Source organism: Pteronotus mesoamericanus, unplaced genomic scaffold (genome assembly GCF_021234165.1).
Source record: "Pteronotus mesoamericanus isolate MK-2021 breed Mesoamerican mustached bat unplaced genomic scaffold, CSHL_Meso_final contig_130, whole genome shotgun sequence".
Taxonomy (NCBI): domain Eukaryota; kingdom Metazoa; phylum Chordata; class Mammalia; order Chiroptera; family Mormoopidae; genus Pteronotus; species Pteronotus mesoamericanus.
Genome location: NW_026555060.1, coordinates 9,978,798 through 10,000,000, shown reverse-complemented (window position 1 = coordinate 10,000,000; position 21,203 = coordinate 9,978,798). Strand labels below are relative to the sequence as shown.

Below are 21,203 nucleotides of genomic sequence, written 5' to 3'. Positions count from 1 at the left end.
ATATTAGAAGAGCTTCTTTGCATGTCAAGAGACAGGAAGCAGAGATCACCCCTGCACTGCTTCCTACATTTACCCGCTAGAAGTAACAATTAGTTAAGTGGAAATGATTATCATATATATTTTCCCTCTTCCATTTGAGTGTGCACAATGTAACAAGAGTGACAGACCTGAAATTACAATCACCAGACACAAGATAGTTGTTGTCTACTTTCACTGGCAAATGCAACACAAAGGATGTTGTCTGAAAATTGGGATATCATCCGAGAGGAAGTGGTGGAGGCTCAATTCCTTTATTATTCCCTTTTAAATTTAGATTTTCTAAAACAACATCTAAAGGCAGAATATCTACACAGAGTATACCACGAAAACCCGCCATTCCCGTCCCCCCTTTCCCATTCATTCTCATCTCAGAAGGGGCTCTCTCCACGCACTAACGTGGACAGAAGGAGCTCTTGGATAAACAGGCTGTGATCTCTTTGCTCACTTTCCATAGACTGGTGCTCTGTTGCCGACAGTTTAGGATCATTCAATCTCGTTAAAAGAATTTGGGGATTCTGGATAGCTTGCTGAGTGCTCTCCATGTAAGCTGCGTTGGTTGTTGCTGCAGCTTGTGTGATCGTAGTGGTGGCGCTGTGTTAGTGCATGGTTTGCATCGACAGCGCTCTCCAGTTGCTGCGGGTTCTAGTTGCAGCTGCACCTGCAGTTGTAACTGCGAAGTGCAAGGGCCCAAAGAATCGAGCTGTCCCCTACAGAATGTCTCACTCCTGGTAACTGAGATAAAAGCTCAGCTATAGGATCCATGGCTTCCCTCTTGTTTGGAGAATACAAACTCTGAGGAGAAGAAAGTCTACCAGTAAAACTGCTAGAAAAAATACACGTTGGATCCATGGCTTCCCTCTTGTTTGGAGAATACAAACTCTGAGGAGAAGAAAGTCTACCAGTAAAACTGCTAGAGAAAATACATGTTGGATCTATGAGAAGCAGGACCTCCTAATCCCTGGCCAGGGTGAAACATTATGTGTACACATCCAACACCACTCGATTCATCCGAATCTCCAGGGACTCAGTGTTCAAGGGTAAGATGAGCTGCAAAGTCACCTGCCGCATGATTCAATACGCTTCTAATTAGTGCTGCACAATCAGGAAAAATCACTTCTGTTGATGTTTCTGCGTACTCAGAAGTAACCTGTTCTTGAAGAGATGTCTCTGTATAGCCCATTTTTCCACACCAGGGACAAGTAAAAGACTGTGGCTGCCCTGCAGGGAAAGCTTCCCCAGCATAGCACAAATCAAAATCTACCCTTATAAATATGCACTGCACTGGTTGATTCTGTACGCACTATTGTTGCACTACTTTCATAACAAGATGTTCAAAGATCGTAATCGTAGCAAATTAAACACATAGCTGCACCATGGAAAATTTTCTTTTAAACATGCATCACAGCTCATACTTTCAAGTTGGGACGCCCTAATTCGGCCAGGGGTGCGGTGGGTTCCAGTGTCCCCTGAAGATCCCGGTACTGCCCGCAGGGACTCCCTTTGTCCCACTCGAATCCCTGCCTCAGATGCAGGGTTGGGGTGAGCAGGGGGGCACTCCCTCGGCAACAGCCTTAATGTCTTCATTTCTTGATTCCTATTTCTAAAATCTACATCCAGCGTTCTGGAAACTAGAGAAGAGTTGTATTGTCACATAACACGCCCTCCTGTAGTGGGGTGTGCACATTAGTGTGGAGAGGCTGGCTCTGCTGGAGTCTGTTGCTTCAAGGGAGCGACGTTCTAGGGGAGGTGTTGGTGGCAGAGGACCTTAGAAATAAAATGGGACCCCAGTGATTCCCCTGAGGCAGGGAGAAGAGGGGACACCTTAGTTGTTATGAGACTCACTTTTTGTTTCTCTGCTTCACGTAATCTGTCAATGCCTAGGGGGTTGACTAAACATGCCCATTGTCCTGGAAAGGCAGGAGAAAAGCTATGTGAGGAGACAACCATGTGGAGACATTAATCTGAAAATGAAATATTATTTTATGAGCAAGATTCAATTTTGTGTTCATCTTTAGATCCGCATTTGTTCAATTGCCTTTAGCATTTGTTCAACTTCCTTGCAAGTATTTAGGACTCAATGGTACCAAAATTCAAAATGTAAGCCTACAAGTTCAGCCATTTTGCCCTCAGGAGAAACCTCCCTATCCAGAAACCCTGGAATATGTCAGCTTCATGTTACTAACAGAGCTTAGTGGGCAGTGCTCTCCCTTTTGATAGGGTCAACGTGGAAGAAATACAGGTAAAGAGCACACGGCATGGATTCAGTTTAACTCCTGCAGCTAAGAAATGGTTGTGAATAGTATTACAGGAAGCCTCAAATTCTGCAGGGAATCTGTCCTCCAGAGAGAAAGCCAAGTTGGGGCAGGGAGGGCAGTCACACCTCAGAGGAGTTTGGCAACGGGCAAAAGGGAAAGGAGGAAGTCCTGGGATGGAGGACACAGCAAGCTGAAAAGCAGATACAAGAAAGGTGACCCAAGTCTGACAGAGTCCAAGACACAAAGGCGTGACACAAAAGGCACAGCTTCATTGCTGAGGCTGGAAATGATCTGGGCCCTCTAGAGAGCAGGCAGAGATAACAGCGCACTTTCCCATCAAGTGCTACAGGATCAAGGGCGGTTTTTCTGATGAAAAAGACTCTTCCACATTCCGAAAGGTTAAGCCTTTTGTGTACAAACATACATTACAGTTGACCCTTGGACAACACAGGTTTGAACTACGCAGGCCCAGTTACACACGGATTTTTTTTTTCAATTAATACATACCATACTCTAAATGTTTTCTCTTCCTTATGATTTTCTTAATAACATTTGCTTTTCTTTAGGTTACTTTATTGTAAGAATACAGCGTGCAATACATATAACATGCAAATTATGTATTAATCAACTGTATATTATCACTAAGGCATCCTGTCAACAGTAGTCAAGTTTGGGGGGAATCAAAAGTTATACATGGATTTTTAACTGCACAGGGGGTCAGTCCCTCTTACCCTCGCTTTGTTGAAAGGTCAACTGTAACTTTGAAATTCAAACACACATACACACAAGCAGAAGTAAAGAAGGAGAGAGGAAGAGAAGAAAGGCAAGAGGGAGGAAGGTGAGGAGGTAAAGTACATGCTCACCTCAGTTTCCCAACAAGGCATGAGAGCTCTCCGCACACTCTTCCTCCTTTGCCCTTAGTGGTGTCCCAGAGGCGTATCAGGGGTGAGTTCTCTTGGGGCAGCTGGAAAGCTATGGCAGCTCGGTGGACAGTTATCCATGTGGAACACAGAACAACGTCCCTTCACTCTCCTGTGGATGCAAGACCATTGACCGATGAGGGCAGCGAAGGCTAATAGCTTTGCCTGGTGGAATCACATTTGCCTCCTCTCTTCCAAGAAGCAAGAGAGATACTTGTATTTTGATGTAAGAAGATGCCTTTGTCATTACCACTCACCCTTACCTTCCCACCCGTTGCCAAAGGAAATGGTTTTCCAACTCTGCAAAGATAAACAAATCTTATTTCCATTCAATGTATCTAAGGGAAAAAAAGTAAAATAAAACCCACCAGGCAAATATTCATAACTCACTCCACAATGGATTTGAAAACAAATGTGAGAATTTTCCATTTCCCTTTAACAATCCCCTTCCCCCCGGGTATGCATTTAGTAAATGATTTTTCAATTTATTAAGCACCCACTGTGTACTAGGCACAATGCCTGTGCTAGAAATGCCAAAATGAAAAGTTACATCTTTTCTAACCAGCACTTTATAAGCACATACATGAACTGAAATTTTTAGATTTACTGAGATGGAATATGGTACAATCTGTAGTGAACACACAAGGAAAAAAGTTATCTAAGTCTGCCTGAGAATTCGGGAAGTTTCTCTACACCAAGACTCACTCTCATACCAATTATTTATGAGCAGAAATTGCTTTTTTTAGCTTAGGCCCAACCTCTGTTGCTATCACGCGTCTCACTCCTTATCTAAATGTAGCTGTTATGAAAAATAAACTGCCCTGAAAGTACAGAGACTCATTGCAAAAAAAAAAAAAAAAAAAGCATTCCACCCAAACTCCCTTTTTCTCACTCTTCTTGCCTTCTCCACCCCAAAGCCCTTTAATAAATGATTGGGATCAGGGTCCATCCCACACAGAGAAAGAAAACTAAAACCAGATAAACAGTGTGTTGTCTCAGTTGTCTTATTGTTTTGATTTATTCAAAGTTTAATTCCAAGTAGGTGACCAATCATCCCAATTTTCCCAGGACTGAGGGTTTTTCCAAGACTCAAGACACGCAGTTTTAACCCCAGACACACTAGCACTACTGGTCGCCCCAAGCCAGCTGGGCAGGAGCGGGTGCTGGCCACGCAGAGGCTCAGGTCAGACTTCTTTAAGTAAGCTCGTCTGAGTTCATGATTTCAAAAGCAATCATCTCAGACCATCACTTTATCAAGTCAGGTTCTTGGCAACAGGAAGACAAATAGCACTTTGTCTGCACTCCTTTGTCCCCTTCTACCATTTTTAATTCTAGCCAAAGTTAAAAAAAAATAGTTTCTTCAAACCAGATTCCAAGATAATTCTAAATCTAACCAGACCTGATTAAATTTCTCGAAGACAGCAATTGAAACGAGGAAATGGACAAGCCTTTAGGCTGGGAATTGATAACAAAAGGAGGAAACATTCCCAGTTATTGCTGGGATGATCTCTACCAAAAAGGGGCTTTAGGATACACTGTAGCTGGTGGCTTAAGACTGGGCTGGAAACTACCGCCCTTATCCTAAATCCTTTGGGATTGTCTCCTGCTGTAAATTAAATATGGAATTATTCTTATATCAATAGATGCTACTGTTTTCATATCTTGAAAGTGAATCCACTGGCTGGCACGGCTGAGTGGATTGAGCACTGACCTGAGAACCAACATGTGGCTGGTTCAATTCCTGGTGAGGGCACCTGCTTGGGTTGTGGGCCAGGTCTCCAATTGGGGACATGTGAGAGGCAACTGATCAAGGTATCTCTCACACATCAATGTTTCTCTCCCTCTCTTTCTCATTCCCTTCCCCTTCTCTAAAAATTAATTAATTAAAAAGTCAACCATTAGAACTTACTGATTTGCTTGTGTGAAAGTGAAAGATCCCTTTGACTAGAGGAAAATACCTCAGTGCTCACAAATGACAAAGCCGTGGCTCTTGTTTTTAGCCATTGCAACCCTTGCTGGAGTGGGGCTATATCATCCAGTGAGCCGGTCCCAAGGAGGAAGTTTCGGGTCCCTGTATTTCTCTTAGGTACTGAAGGAGGTCCAAACACAGAGGCCTCAGCAAACCTTCAGAATATTCTATCATTTCAGATTCTTTGACATGAAAACCCCTATGAAGAGAGAAGTTATGTAAGCAAAGGAGAAGGTAGAAAGCTCTGAATCCCCCACCCCACAAACTGACAGGGTTTATCTCATTATAGCACCATTCCTTTTCAGCTTCCCACAGCTGGGTGGTTATTGGAGATTGCAAGCCAGGGCAGCTGGAAACACTGAAGCTCGCTTTGAGGAACATGGAAAATTCTGAACTCCAGAAAAGCACTGGAGAGTTTTAAATAGGGTTTGTCTCAGCATGGAGGAAAAACAGGAAGAGGCTCAAGGCCTAGTGAGGTCTAGGTGCCCTGCATCCTTATTATAAAAGAGTTGACTAAGGTAGAAAAGATGCTGAGTTGGAGAGAGATCAGAGATTGAAAGGCAGTTCCCCTGGCCCCACAGTGCCTACGTTCTGCATGTTTCATTCAGAAACATCTAAATACCCGTTATAGAAAGATAGACTTGCATTGTTGAATAAGGGGAAAAGGTCGCAGCTTGGTGGTCTTGGTTTTTGTACTTCCTTCCCAATTTTTCTGCTCCCCCAAAATGATAACCACTCCTGGGACATGCAGTATAAAAGAACGTTCTCTCCCAGGCTGCGTGCCACAGGGGGCGGGAGGACTTGCCCAGAGTGAGGCCTTGCCTGGTTGGGGGGCTCCTCAGGGCACAGGCTCCTCAGCGCTTCTATTGTATGGGTTGGCCTGTGGATGGATTTTCCATTCACTCTTTAATTTTTTTCTCTTCCCATTTTCCACACTGCACTAAAATTACTCCCTAGGAAAGCATTTATCTTTCTTACTGCCACCTCACAGCCTGTCCCCACTAGCGGATTTCCAGGAAGTACTAGTTGGTACCTCTGTAAAAACACCCACTTGCTTTTACAAGTGGAACATCACGAGAAAATCCTATTTTCTTTTCTCGTCCTATCCCTTGCCTACTGCCCACTCAATTCCTAAACTGACTAAAAGGATTTCAACATTTCCCATCCTTTTCCTCATCTTTTTCTTCTACTTTTTTGTTTGTTTGCTTTGGGAAAATTGTATTTCAAGAAGCGTGATTTCCAGTACCTGTAACCGACTTCCAGAAACAGATGAGAAAAATTACCATGAGAAACCTCAGTCTATCCTGCATTACAATACCTATGATTGTGTGTGTGTCAAAGAACTATTTCCAACCAAATTTTTAACTTTTTTTTACTGTAAAAAAATAAATTTGTGATGGAATATTTGAAAATATCAAAACAGAAGAATGAAAAACTTCCACCAAGCTAAAAGCCTGAAGTCCCTGGTATAAATATCTTAGGATGTTTTTCCATTATTTTTTTTCCGAACATTATTACCTTTGTTCACTATTTTAGATTTCTGTAGAAGTTCCTCAACTCACTTCAGACGTCCCCTTCCCTGAGAAACCTCTCCTGAGTCTCCCTGGCCCAGGCGTGGCTGTCCCTCCGTGTCACACCTATCATGTCAAATAGTAAATATTTTCTGTGCACACATTTGGGTCCCTCACCAGACTAAGGGCTCCTGTTTGTCAGGGACTTTCTTTGGTTCATCTGAGTTACTCCAGGACCTAGCACCCAGCAGTAAATACAACAATCAAAGCAAATATTTACTCGCAGAATCTCCCTGCCAGGGGCAGTTACTGAATGTAAATCGGTGACCTGAGCAGACATCACAGGCTGTGTGTGAGGGAGAGTGTGGCGCCTTGGCAAGAGCAGCAGGGCTGCAAGAGAGGCGAGGGCCCGATCAAGGCGGGTCAGATGAGCTCTACAGTGGGAAGCCACTGAACGGTTTATGCAGCATCACACTTTTTCTGGATGCTGTATAGGAATAGATGAGAGCTGCCTTCCCCAAGTGGAAGCAGGGGACCACGTTCGAAGCTGAAGGTAGCTCGGACTATAGGGACAGAAGAGGTGGCACCAAGTGGACAAATACAAGATATGTTTTGGAGGTGGACTAGACAGAATTTTCTGACAAACTGACTCTGAAAGTAAGCAGAGAGAGAGAGAGAGACAAGTTGGTCATCCAGGTTTCTGGATGGAGGAACTAGGTGAGTGAAGGTGTGGTTTATTGAGACAGGGAAGATGGGGACAAAGGGGGAATAGATTGAAGAGACAGGATTGAAGAGTCCATCCTGGGACATATTAAATTTGAGACACTTGGGTAACAGCTACTTGGGAATGTGGGTAGAAAGCTGCACACGCAGTCTGGGGTTCAGAGAGGCAGTCTGAGCTGAAGCTGTGAATCCAGAAATCACCAGCAAATAAATGTTACATGAAACTCTAGGTCAAGCTGAGACCACCCTTAGGGAGTGTGGCAAGAGAAGAAAAAGGTGAGGGTGTCAGGTTAGTGGGTAGAAAGCCAGTGAGGGGACTAGGAAAGAGGAGGAAGCCCAGGCCCGGTGGGGGCTCCTGTGAGGGAGGCACCTGATCAGCACAGAACACTGAGCCCTGAGTGTGCAAAGTGGAAGTCACTGCTTACCGGCGACAGGGCAGCTGCCGACAAAGCCTGGCCGGTGTGGGTATGGAGAAGAGGTGAGGCAGGAAGACAGCATGGCCAGGCAACCCATCCAAGAATTTTAGGCCTAAAAGGCAGAGTGACGGAATGGCAGCTGGAGATCCTCTGAAGAATCAAGAAAACCTTAAGAATGTTTGCATGCCGATGGGAATTGTCCAAGAGAAAGGCAGGATTAACAAGGTTGGAGATGAAGAGGGAATAAAAGTAGGAGTTCCTGAGAAGGTGAAGGATAACGTCCAGAGCAGAGGTGCCCACCTGTAATGGGGGAGGGACACCTTGATAACTTTAACTGGAGGAAAGGAGACAAGACGGCTGGACTGTGGATCTGGTAGGGAGTTGAGAGAATTCCCACTGCTCAGACAAGTGTGAGAGGCTGTGAGGCTGACAGCGAAGGGGCAGGAGGGCTTAGCGTGCACAGGCAGCCCTGAGGGGCAGCCCGGCCCAGCCGTGGGGACACAGGATGGAGGAATGGAATTTGGCTCAGGAGAGCAGGGCAGAGAAAGAGGTAGGTGTGACCATCTGAGACTAGCCAGGGACAGGAATGGGTAGGGACTGAGAGCATTCAAGGTGGCCTGAGTGTTGATTAGGATGGTAGTGAACCACGTGGCTGGAGAGATGAGTCGGGGTTTTGTATGCCCTGGGGAGGAATTTTGGCTTTATCCTAAAGGCACTGGGGAGATTCGGGAGGATGGTAAGCAAGAAAGTGGCGTAATTACACTGCAGTCCTAGAGATAATTCTGGGTTGGTGTGGATGGTAGATTGCAGGAGGAAAGAGACCCGGAAGGAGAGACTAGGCCAGAGGCTGAGGGGATGATCCCCATGGGAGGCGACACAGGCCTGGAATGGAGCAGTAGCGGTGATGGGGGTGGAGGAGCAGTAGATTGGAGAAATGCTTAGGAGAAGGAGCCAGCAGAATGTGAATCAAAAACATACCTACATATAATTTTCTTAAACAAACATTACAATGTTTGCTTTTAAAATGTCAGGTGGTTATACTATCATGTGTTAAACTTTGTGCCCTCTCTTAAGTCTGAGAGCAAAAGCAGGCATCTCTTTATACATGGCCTGGTTGAGACATGCCATGCTTCTCCTCATTATCCAGCACAGTGCAGGGCACACTGCCTTGATTAAATGATGTCTTCCAAGCACATTAAGCAACCCAGGGGAAGACCGCACCTTGTTTCAACTGTTTCCACCCCCCCCCCCCCCCCGCTTCTCCCCACAATGCTGTCCTACAGGAGGCACTGACCAGTAGAGTTCACAATCCTTCATAGCCTTGTCACTGGGACGCACGTTCTAGTGAAACCTCAGAGTGTGTGGTATGTGTGTATGTGTAGAAGACTACACTTCAAAACAGACTACCATTTTGTACCCCTTGATCTGCTCCACCCTGAGAGGTAGACGGAATAGGGTTGATTACTTCATAAATCAGTAACTGATTTTTTCATAAATCTAAAAAACCAGGGTTGGTTATTTTCCGTGTCATAAACACACTGAAAGCTTAGAAAAGCTGAGTTCCCCAAATTCCCAGAGTCAGAAGGAAGCAAAGGACTCAAAGCCGAGTCCGATATTTCTTTGACTGGGGTCCCTCAGTGCTGTGCCTCTTCTGTCTCATATATTGCAAGAAGCAACAGTCTTCATTTTAGAGTCATGCCGTATACTATCTCCCTCTACAATGAAAATATCTGATGCTGGGTTCTCAGCACATGTGTTCTCACTTAAGAACTCTCCAACCGCACAGCTGGAAAGGTCTGCAGACCTCAGTGGCTCCTGGCCCGAACCCACACCATCAGAAAGCATTGATTCAGTGTCTTCAGTTCAAGGGATGGGTTGATCATTTTCCTCTGACTTACCCGCTAGGTTGGGTAGGTAGGTATATCAGGCAATTATTCTATAATTTTCATAGAATAAGTTTCAACCATGGCCTTCGAATCCCACATCACTCATGCAAATCGCTCACCCAAGAAGAAATAACAAACACTGCACTCCTGCCTCTAATTAACATTAGGTTAATGAGACCATGAAAACATCAGGCCTCAAAGGTCTTTTCTCTTATCTGGACTCTCTCTTGCTTTCACTGGAAAATAATCATTTGGCTTCTCTTTCTCCTCCTTTTTGGTGAATTTGTTTGTTTGTTTGTTTCTCCTTTCCACTTCCTTTCTAAGGTTTGGTAGGGAAGAGCTACAGAGAGTCAGGACTGAAAAGACAGGGAGTCAAAGAAATGAAAGGAAGCAATGGAGGACCAGAAGGTGGAGGCCTAGGATAGAGGGATTTAACCAGTGATGTCAGCTGTTACATCATTTACAACTTAGGAAAAATAGTTACATGGACAAGAGTTCTTAACATTAGAATTATCTTTAAATGGACTAAAGAAGAGTCTTTTTTTTTTTTAATTACAATATTTTGCTGAGAGGGAGGGCTTAACCAGATGAAAATCACCATAAGGGAGGATGAATGGTGGAGAAAGGACCTGTTCTAAAGAATCCTGGGGGCAGCACCTGGAGGGAGGTGAGGAAGAAGGAGAAGGGAAGCGCACCCCAGATCACGCATCAGAGAGCATAGAGCTAGCGACCCTAGCCAGCCAGGGCGGGAGAGCAGCTCAAGGACATGGCTCCTTCTGGCTTTCTGCTCTGCCACCCACAGCACGTTGGATTCCCTCAGTCCAGCAACACCCCCCCACCCCGCACCCCGCCGCCCAGGTTCAGGATGGCAGCCACAAAGGCCCTAGTGTCACCTGCTGATACAACAGCCCTCTGTCCAAGAGGGCCTGGGGCTTCCTCTATGTCTTTTTTTAAGCCTCGTTCCCCAACATGCCCTATTTCTGTTGGAGTTTGGGCAGAAAAGAGCCGGCACACTCACAGAATCTAATTGAAGTGACGTTGAAGGAAGAACTCTTTAAGGCCATCGGCAGTTAAGGGGACTGACTGATTAGAGATGAAATGACACAGATTGATCATAGCAAGCAGCCATTACTACTCTGGTCCTGCAGGGACAAGAAGGCAAATGAAACTCCCACTCCCGTAAAGAGAGCTGTCCCTGAGGAAGAGAGGGCCTGTGCCTCACAGGAGAGAAGCTGCTGGCAAGATTGGAGTCAACAGGAGGGGAGTAGAGGTGGGAGAGTAATAAATACTCTTCTTTCCTAGCAGTGTTTCTATTAGCCAAACAAGAGAAGAACCAGCCCACAAGGACGCTTTCGTGGGGCAATCCTTAGAGGCCAGCCTCCTAGGGCATAGAAAGGCCAAAAAAAAAAGAAGAAAGAAAGAAAGAAAAAAAGACAGAGAATGTTCTGGATGGAGAGAAGCAAATGGAAAATGACAGCATATCTGCCAACAGACCTCCCTGTGTACATGGTTGTTCAGAATAGGATGGTGTGCCTATTCTTAAACCAATCGCTGTCAAGGACGCTGACTTGGAGCCTTAGTCTAGTCAAGATTTAACTTTGATTCACATGGGAGAGGAGCAAACTCTCAAACAAAATTGGAGTTTTTCAGCAAAGAAAGAGGGAATAATATTGCCACAAGAAATGTTCCTAGACAAGATACAGTTTTGACAACCTTTTATTTTTTTTTTTAACTGGTCTTACCTGGCCAAAAAAGAAAAAAAAAAAATTTTTTTTTGAAAACTTTAAACAAGGGTTCAAAATATTTTTTGGAAATGTACTAGTCTGTGAAGTCTAAGTTTTGGAACAGCTCCCATAAACTTACAAAAACAAAAGACTATTTAGTCTGATCAGGATTTGGGGGTTGAGATTTAAAAGTGATCTGGAGCCAAAGGGCTGCAAAATACAGACCCGCCTTACTCCCTAAACAGTAAGGAAGCACATCAGCAATTAAAACGGTTCTCTGTGGAATGTTCTCTGGTGCTTTGTCCAATAGAGTTTTAAGTGGCTCACAGAGTGATGATTTTCAGAAGAGAAAAACATGTCCTCCCTGCTCTGAAATCAGTCACAACACACAAATCTAATTTAATCCTTGCCCAATGTGACAATTATTACAACAGACAAAAAGACTAAGAGGAGAGTTGAGCACTGAGGCTAAAAGCACTCTGATTGTGACTTCTTTATTGAAAGAAGGACAAAGCAGGAAAGAAAACACGTGCAACGCAGTTATACGAAGCCAGATTTAGAACCATCATCAGCTAACTGTCTTATGAATGAGCTGATCGTTTCATCTAATTGCCATTGACACATTTAACACTTTTTCCTTATGTCCTTAAGATGAAGATGTTAGGGCTGTGAGTAAGGTACTGGGATCTACATTTCCTTCATTACTGTTAAACTTCCAGTTGACTTTCAGACAATTCTCAGGTGAAGACTGAAAGAATCTTTCATGGAACAAAAGGTAAAAATTTCAAGTGTCTTAGTCCATTCAAACAGCTACAACAAAAGCATTATAAACTGGCTGGCTTATAAACAATATAAATTTATTTCTCACAATTCTGAAGGCTGGCAGAGTCTGTGAAGACCCTCTTCCTGGTTCATAGATGACCATCTTCTCACCATGTCCTCATGTGGGGGAAGGGGTGAGGGAGCTCTCTAGGGCCTCTTTTATAAAGGCACTTCTTATCCCATTCATGAAGGCTCTACTCTCCTTGCCTAATCACCTCCCCAAGGCCACACGTCCAAATACCATTACAATGGGGGCTAGATTTCAATAGGAATTGTGGAGGAACATAAATATTCAGTCTATAGCACGCAGAACCAGGAACTAGGAACAAAAGGGCAACAAAGGATGCCTGAGGTCTGGCTTAGCAGGAAGATAAGTAAGCAGGTACATGCAAACCAAAGCTTCAGAGGTTTCCTTGTGTACATTCTCATTGGTGTGTCCCAACCACAGGAAGAATTGCAGCTAACACTTCAGTGAGACAGTATCAGCTAGTCTTTGCTCAGCACTCTGGTTACATAGAGTATAATTCTTTATTAATTTAAATAAAGCCCCTCATTCTGAAACCAAACAACTGTATAATACTCACAAAGAAGCCAAATTATTCCCTCAGTCTAAAAACAAAAGATGGTGACTTTCAACCATATTCTCATTTATTCACACACACACACACACACACACACACACACACACCTGTAATGGTAATGAAGGCAGGGTATTTGGACTGGAGGTACATAAAACAGCAACAACAGCAACAAAACTGCTGAACTTGAATTTCCTAGTTGCCTCTCTCAAATACCAGCACTATGCTCCCACCAAGTATCATCACTCTTGCACAAACAAGCTCATGATTACAGAAGCATTAAGTTAATGACTAAAGAAGAGGAAATGTTTTGGAGGCAGTTAGAATAGACCTTCAGGAAAAAAGAGGTCTTAAGGAGGAATCTGAAGGTTGAAAGAAGGCTGGAAAACAGCCGGGTAAGATTCGGCACTAGGAGAAAGAGGGCAGGGGATGATGGCTTAGCTGGAGTGTAAGGTTTGGGAAAATTCACTAATAAAGAAAAAGGGACGATCTTCTGGTCCTAAGCACTTCCGGAGCCATGGGTTTGGGTGCAGATTTGGCCAAGTCCAAGAACCACACCACACACAACCAGTCCCCAAAATGGCACAAAAGCAGCATCAAGAGACCTTGATCACAAAGATACAAACCGCTGAAGGGGGTGGACCCCAAGTTCCTGAGAAACATGAGCTTTGCCAAGAAGAACAATAAAAAGTGTCTGAAGAAGATGTAGGCCAACAACACCAAGGCCACAAGTGCATGTGCTAAGGCTATCAGGCCTTTGTAAAGCCCAATGATGTCAAACCCAAGATCCCAAAGGGCAGCAGCCACAAGCAAGCTCAGTTGACATACCTACCTTGCTCACCCCAAGCTTGGGAATGCTCGTGCCCACATTACCAAGGGTGTCGGGCTCTGCTGGCCAAAGAAAGGCCAAGGCCAAAGCTCAAACCAAGCCCCAGGCCTCAGTTGCAGCTCCAGGTCAGGCTCAGGCTCCAAAGGTGCCCAGGCCCCAATAAAGGCTTCACAGTGGAGGCCTCTGTCTGCTGCTATGGAGACAGAAGGACTGGTGTGGCCCCTGGGCAGTTGTCTGCATGGGTCTGGTGTCCTCTTGTGCCATTTGTACAGATAAACCTGGGAGAGGATATGTCAAAAAAAAAAAAGAGTAAGGAATGATGGAAGAAAGAAAGGAAGGGGAAAAGGAAAGGAAAGAATAGAAAAAGCAAAGAGATTGATAAAATGCAATAAGTTTCCATGTCCTCGTGTTATGATTTAAATGTTGTGTCCTCCCCTACATTCGTATGTTGAAATCCTAATGCCCAATGTGATAGCACTTGGAGGTGAGGCTCTGGGAATTGATTAGATCGTGAGGGTAGAGCTCTCATAAATGGGATTAGTGCTTTCATCAAAAAGACCCCACAGAGCTCCCTAGTCCTTCCTCCAAGTAAAGATACAACAGGCAGGGTTTGACCCAGAAGAGGGCCCTCATTCAATCATGCTCACATCCTAATTACAGACTTCCAATCTCCAGAACTGTGAGAAATAAATTCGTGTTGTTTATAAATCACCCAGTTTTTGGTATTTTTTTATAGCAGCCCAATCAGAAGAAGACTCCATGATTTGAAGCTTTAAAAGGAAAAAGAAAAGTGTGATGGGAAGCCAATGAAAGGATCTGAGATAGATCCGAGGTAAACAATTATGTTCTTTGCATAGAAGTCATTTTGGAAAACTGATTTCCCCAGTAAGTGAATGAAAAAAACAGAAAGAACTGCTCACTTCCACTGTTGTCTCAAGCATTGTAAGGGGCCATGTGGCGTCTTCTGGGAGTCTAAGAGACTGAGCTATTATAAGGATCTCAAATATAGAAAGCAGTGGCAGCCACTATTAAGGCCATGTCTGAACCCACTGATATTGAAGATCACAGTGTCACAAACAGTACTAGGAAATCAGGAAGGCAATAGAGAGCTGAAATGTAAGGCAAGGAGCTTATCCACCACCATCTTTAATTTGGGGAGACTATCAAGCGTTCCAAAGGAAGTGGCCCAGTCACAGAAGGTGTTTAATCTAAATCTGAGACCAGTTAGGTTTTCTTGCTCCTGAATTTAGCTGCTTCCAAAAATATAAAAAGTAAATTCCATAGCAGGCAAGAAACGTGTGTTTGCAATTCACAGAACACCAACCTAACTCTGGGTCAAGAAAGAGGGGGTAGATGCTTACATTTAAAACAAAAATTTTGCATCTGTAATTAACTTAGATTTATCTTCAATTTAGTTTTCCTGTTCAACTTCCAGCATATTTTAACTGTAAAAGTTCTTGAATATAAAAACGCTGTAATAAGAAAATCTGGTACTACTTTGCGAATCAGCTTTTTAAATGGGCATAACTATTTCCATGTGTTAGCATGCCTCTGCTAGCCACTTACTGCATCCTACTGCCTTTATCTGTGGCTTAACAGACTACAACCAGCTGATTAGAGCATTGTGTCTGTAGGTTCCCAAGGAAAGCAGACAGTGAGGTTGAGTTAGAAAGACAAGGGACCGGAGAACAGGGGGTAATGTTTGTGAAAAACATATAAGGAAGAATGAAGATAGCCCGTGGTTCAGACCATGGTTCCAATCTGACACCTGTGAAAGGAAAGGGGGTAGGAAAAAAGATGGACAAGACAATGCCTCTGATCATTGTAGGCCTAACAAAGATTTGGCCAATCTGGTAAGTTGCTCCAGAGCAAAGATTACCTACCTATTAGAAAAGCCACACATTGGAGAGAAATGGCCGTAGTACAGCCAAGGAACTCAGACATTGGCTGGGAAGTCCCAAGAGTCCCCTGAGTCATACCCCTGAGTCCCACACACATTCCTTTCTGTCCCCGGTGGGTATCAGAAACCTTACCTCTTTCTTTTGACTAGGTTCAACTATCCCTGCCAAGATGGTGAGTCCTTTTCTTATCTAGGCAGCAACCATAACTTGTAGCTCAATAACAAAATTACTGTGTCCCTAGCAAGGGACCTCCAACTCTGAAGAGTCCAGGTTTCTGCAGATAAGAAATAAAATATCTCAGTGGGTCACCGTGAGTGATGACAAGTGAGACCACACCAGCTACTGCCCCTTGGTTTGGGACCTCATGTTTTCTTCCTATTGGAGACACATGCCAGATAGAGGCTGTTAATTCAACAGATATCACTATGGTCTGCAAGAATGCATCCCGTCTTCCCAGAACATGGCCTCAAAGCTGGAGCTCCAGTCAGCAGCTTCTAGATGGTATGGCATGTACTAAGACCAATGAATCCCATCACGGCCCACCCCTGCACCGCCTTTGCTGTGAAGGTGTTCCCTGATGGATCTTACGTTGTGTGGGATTCAATGCCTATGGATCAGCCATCTCATAAGCCACCAGATAGTGGTGCTGGCTGAAACTTCATGAACAGGAAAAGCAACCACCTACCCTAAATATGTGCCTGTTTGGGGGATAACAAGTCATTGGCCCTTCCAGGAGCAAAGGAGGTTATTGTAGTCAACTTGTCACCAAGTGGCTGGTTGGTCTTCTCAAGAAATTGTGCTGTACTTGGGGCTTAGCATTAGTTTCTGTTGCCGGCAGAGACAGCAGGAGCTAGACCAGTCTTGGTAAGTGGGAGTCCATGATAGTGAGCCTGTGTGCACCTTTCATCTCTGTCACCACGGTCACTCCATCACATGCCCATTGTGTTCTGGGGTGGCTGATTACAAAGGCATGTTAATGTCTACTGGCCATGTCACTCTGTCTAGTTGGTGGTTCAGTGTCCCTTCCAAGTGAGCAGACATAAAGGAAATGAGGGAGGTTGCCAAATACATATGGGAGACAGGTGGAAGAATTCCAGGCAGAAAAAAACAACTTAATAAAAGGCCCATAGGCAGGAGTGAGCCTGCTGTGTTAAGGATCAGCACAGAGTTGGGGGGGGTGGGCATGGGGGAGAGGGCAGGGCAGTGAATCACAGCTTCTGGTGTGAGTGAAATGGAAGCCACTGCAGGGGGTTTTGTAGAAGGGGGGGGTGACATGACTGAACTTGAACTTGAAAGGCCCTGGGTTGCCATGGTAAGGATGGGCTCAGGGCTGCAGAGGTGACAAGAGACAATGAGGCTCACACAAGGATGATAGCAGTGGAAGGGAAAGCAGTGGTCACATTCGAGATATGTTTTTAAACCACTTAAGCCAAATTGATTTCCTGATCAATTAAATGTGAGATGGAATAGCTAAGCAGAATCAAGGATGCCTCCAAAACTGTTCCTTGAGCTGGGGGATGGGGTGGAGAAGAGCACACATCTCTAAATCATGTCCCTCTCCTTCAGCATCCGTCTCTTCCCAGCTGACAACACATTCATTTTCTTCATGAACTTATGTCTCATGAGTCTTTTCTTCAGGGCCTTATAAATATTTATCAAGTGAATGCCTGTATTAGTTTGCTAGGGCTGCCATCACAAAGTACCCCAGGCTGAGCCCCATGAAGGAAACCAAAATAGGCAATTAAGAAATAAGAATAGGATCGAGAGAGAACAATATTACAAAAACCAAGGGAGAAGAAAGAGTGAAGAAGGAGAAAACGGCGACTAGTGCCGAGCATTGCAGAGAATTCAGGGGGGATGAAGCGCGGGTGCCCTCGTCAAGAAGATGCCGTGCCTGTAACCGGGACGTGACCTTCGTGTCAGTGAGCTGTGTGATCGGGAGACGTCCTCGTCTGTGACATACTAGCTGGGAGGCATGTGTGCAATCTGAAATCCTAAGTTCAGAAAGAAAATATCTCAGTCATTACAGAGATTTGAAAATGTCTTAAGAAATTTTACTGAATAGAGACAGGCAAATCCCCTCCTTTCAATCCATATTATAAATCTAAAAGCCTGCACTCATTTATTTTGAGGTTAAGAGTTTACTCAAGTAGTAAAATACAGGGGTGGGCAAAAGTAGGTTTACAGTTGTTCATATGGAAAATAATACAATAATTAGCCAATAATAATACAAGAATAAACTGCATTTTTTTTGTACTCATAGCTGTAAACCAACTTTTTCCAACCCTTGTAGGTCAGGTCAGATTCTGGCCCAGAATATGAAAAGATCTCTGGAGAGTTGTTCTATTTTTTAAAACATTAACTACAGTTTGACATAGTACCCTATTCAAAAGGAGTGTACTGTAACATGGGCCACAGACTAACTTTGGATCCCTCCAAATACCTTGTAAATGTGTAAGTCTTTTTTTATTTTTTTTAATGAATTGCATTCATCCAAGAGGAAATGCAAAAATAAAATAATTTTGTTAGGGTTAGGGTAAGAAATAAATAAATAAAATAAAACCATTTTCCCCTGCCCTGATGGGAAGTCTGTGAGTTTTTAAACGTTCCAATATTGTTTTTACAAGTCAATATATAAGCATTATTGAAAGGCTCAATATTGCCTGAGTTTTATAGCTCCCGGGCACTTTTAGGAATCCATTTGCATCAGAAAGTAGTTTTATCTAATCCTTTAAGCTCACACAGGTTTTGATAACATTGATTGAATGTAAAGCTAAAGTATGATTTGCAAGTTAGAAGTATTGCTATTGATCCTTTTCTGATATATCCTTTTTCTTAATAATTCATCGATTTATGACAAAACTAATGAAAACTAACGTTTATTGAAAGCTCAGGACATTGCAGACGCTGGCTGAGTGCTTTAAATTTGTATTCATGCCCCTCCTTCCTGTCTCCAGGTCACTGGACCCTCCACCCCACGTTTCAACAACCAGAAGGCTCTGCGCATCTCACATTTTGAAACTTTCTCCCATCTATTCCCAACTCCTGAAATCCTTCCACTGTATGACCTAAACTTCATGGTCCATTAATGGCAAAATTCCCTGTATCGCCCATGTAATCTCCAAATATTTTTTGCTCCTCGTTCTGAAAAAACTGACACTTTGGTCTCAACTCTCACATGATTGTTTTCCATTCACACACCAGCGGTGGAGGTGAGAGCAGGGCCCTCTTCACCACTTCCACATCCTCTCCTTTTAAATCTACTTAAATCTCCTGTCATTTTATATCACCACTGCCCCTCCTCGTTACCCACTTTTTTCAACAATAATAATACCTGGCTTGTTGGCATCCACTGCAACACTTCTGTCTTTTCTTAGCATTTTCAATACGCAGGTAATAATCCTTTCAATGTCCCGTCTCCCCATTCCATGAACTCCTCCAACCATCTTGACCCTCCTTCCTCATATAACCGGCCTCTCACTTCCTTGGCCACACCTAGGTCTCTTCATTGCAGTCCCTTGCCCCCTTGACTTCATAGAACTGAGAGTCCCAGGGCTCAGTAACTGGTCCTCTTTTCATTTGTCTCTACCTATTCCCTTGGAGATCTCACTCAATTTCATGATTTTAAATACCAACCACATGCTTATGACTCCCAAATGAGTATCTCCAGTCCTGTCCTCTATCCTGAACTCCAGACCTATATGTATCAAATATTCTACTCATCATTTTCACTTGATTATATAATACGTGTTCAAGTTCACATGCACTCTACTGAACTGACTTCCCCCACCAAGCCTGCTGCAACTCCATCCTTCCAGTTGCTCCGGCCCAAAACATAAGTCTTTTGGACTCATCTTTGACTCTTCTTTTCTCTCATCTTTGACTCTTCTTTTCTCTCACACCCTACATCCAATCCATCTGGAATTTCCATTGCTTCTTTCTTTAAAACATATCTGAAATCTGAAAACTTCTCACCACCTTCATTGCTGTTGTTCTGATGCAAATGCCATCATCTCTCTCCTGGTTCACTGCTCTAGCCACCTAGAGATCTCTCTGCTCCCACCTTGCCCCCTAGAATCTAGTTGCAGATATGACCTCAGTTTCTACTAGTCTCAACTCCTGCCTCAGCATCTTCCTTCCGCTCCTTGAACACACCCTTCCTGCTTCTTCCCTCCCTCTGTCTGAGCATCCTGCCCACAGAGACCCGTATGGCCCACTCCCCCTTTGCTTTCTAGACTTCATCCACATTTTATGTTCTCATGAGCCAGTTTTCCTCTCCCTATTTAAATTACAACTTCCTCATCCCCTTCTTTCACATTCTCCACTGCCCTTATCCTACCCTACACTTTTTCTTTCTTTTCCTTTCTTTTTTTTCTTACCTTGGTTTCTTGTTTTGGTTTGAGGTTTTTTTGGTGTAGCATTCGTTACCTTGTAACAGTCTAACAAGTATTTCTTGTTATTTCTAACAAGAAATAGTTTATTTATTTCTTGTGGTAATTAGTATGATATTTATTGTTTATTCCTACTATCCTCTTCTCAGTAGAGATAGTCATTTAGCATAATATCGCACCAAAGCTATTCTGTTGCATATTACAATGTTAACAAAAGAAAAATGTTATGGGCTTTCTCTTATGTCTTTTTTCTTTCTTTCTTTCTTTCTTTCTTTCTTTCTTTCTTTCTTTCTTTCTTTCTTTCTTTCTCTCTCCAATTTGAAGACTGTAATAATCTATTGATGGAGCCAAGAAAGAGCAGGAATTGAGGAGAGGAGATTTGAATGTCAGTCTGAAGTGGATAATTTTCAGAATGAAAGATGACTGTTCAGAACAGAGAAGAAACATTTGTTGTCATTCTCTGGACCTGAAGCCCTGAGGAAGAGAGGCCTCTTTCTGTTAATGGATTGACTGTAAGTGTACCCTTTCCAGATGTGATGAGCCATTGAGACAGGTGATCTTCTTTTAAAATTACTCATAAGGAAGAAAACCTACAGTATCAGGCAACCACTCTTAATGCATTCTTGGATTCAACAAAATTTGTTGAGTATCTATTACGTGGAAGAAACTGAGTAACAAAGTAGATTATCCTGAAGATGTTAGGATATAGTAGAGGAAGAAGGCAAATAACTGTAAATATGAAGTGGGAATTTGCTATAATTGAGGCACAAGCAAATATAACAGGAAAACTAAGGACAGAGTGGTATATTCTTCAGGGGGCTAAATCAGCACCACCACTGCAAATAAAGTAAGGGCTGTTTCTTTCCTGGCATGTAGCAACTTCAGGAGGAAAAAAAAAGTTATTTTTCTACTCCCTAGAGAAGCAAAATCTACAAAATGAAAGGTACTAAGCAGACAGTTCTGAGTGATTCTGCTGGAGTTCTGGAAAGCAGAAATCTATAGTGAAATCCCATCTATTACTTGATGTGAAAATGCTGGGAGCAATTACGGAGAAATCCTCAACAAAAAACAGGGACTCTCTGGGAATTAGAGCGGGGGTTCCGAAGTCCAGCTGTACCTCCAAAAATGGACAGTGTCTGCTGCTGCCCACCTTGGAGAATGTGACCTTGCTTGTAGTAATAAAGCCTCAGACTTACAAAGAATGATTTTTCTTATACAACATGGCTCAGACTGTTGTAA

At 43.5% G+C, this 21,203-nt stretch overlaps 1 pseudogene; it reads right to left on the bottom strand.

The window, feature by feature from the left end:
• Nucleotides 1–256: 256 nt before the first annotated feature.
• LOC129087628 (E3 ubiquitin-protein ligase KCMF1-like) lies at nt 257–1,623 on the bottom strand (annotated as a pseudogene).
• Nucleotides 1,624–21,203: the final 19,580 nt, after the last annotated feature.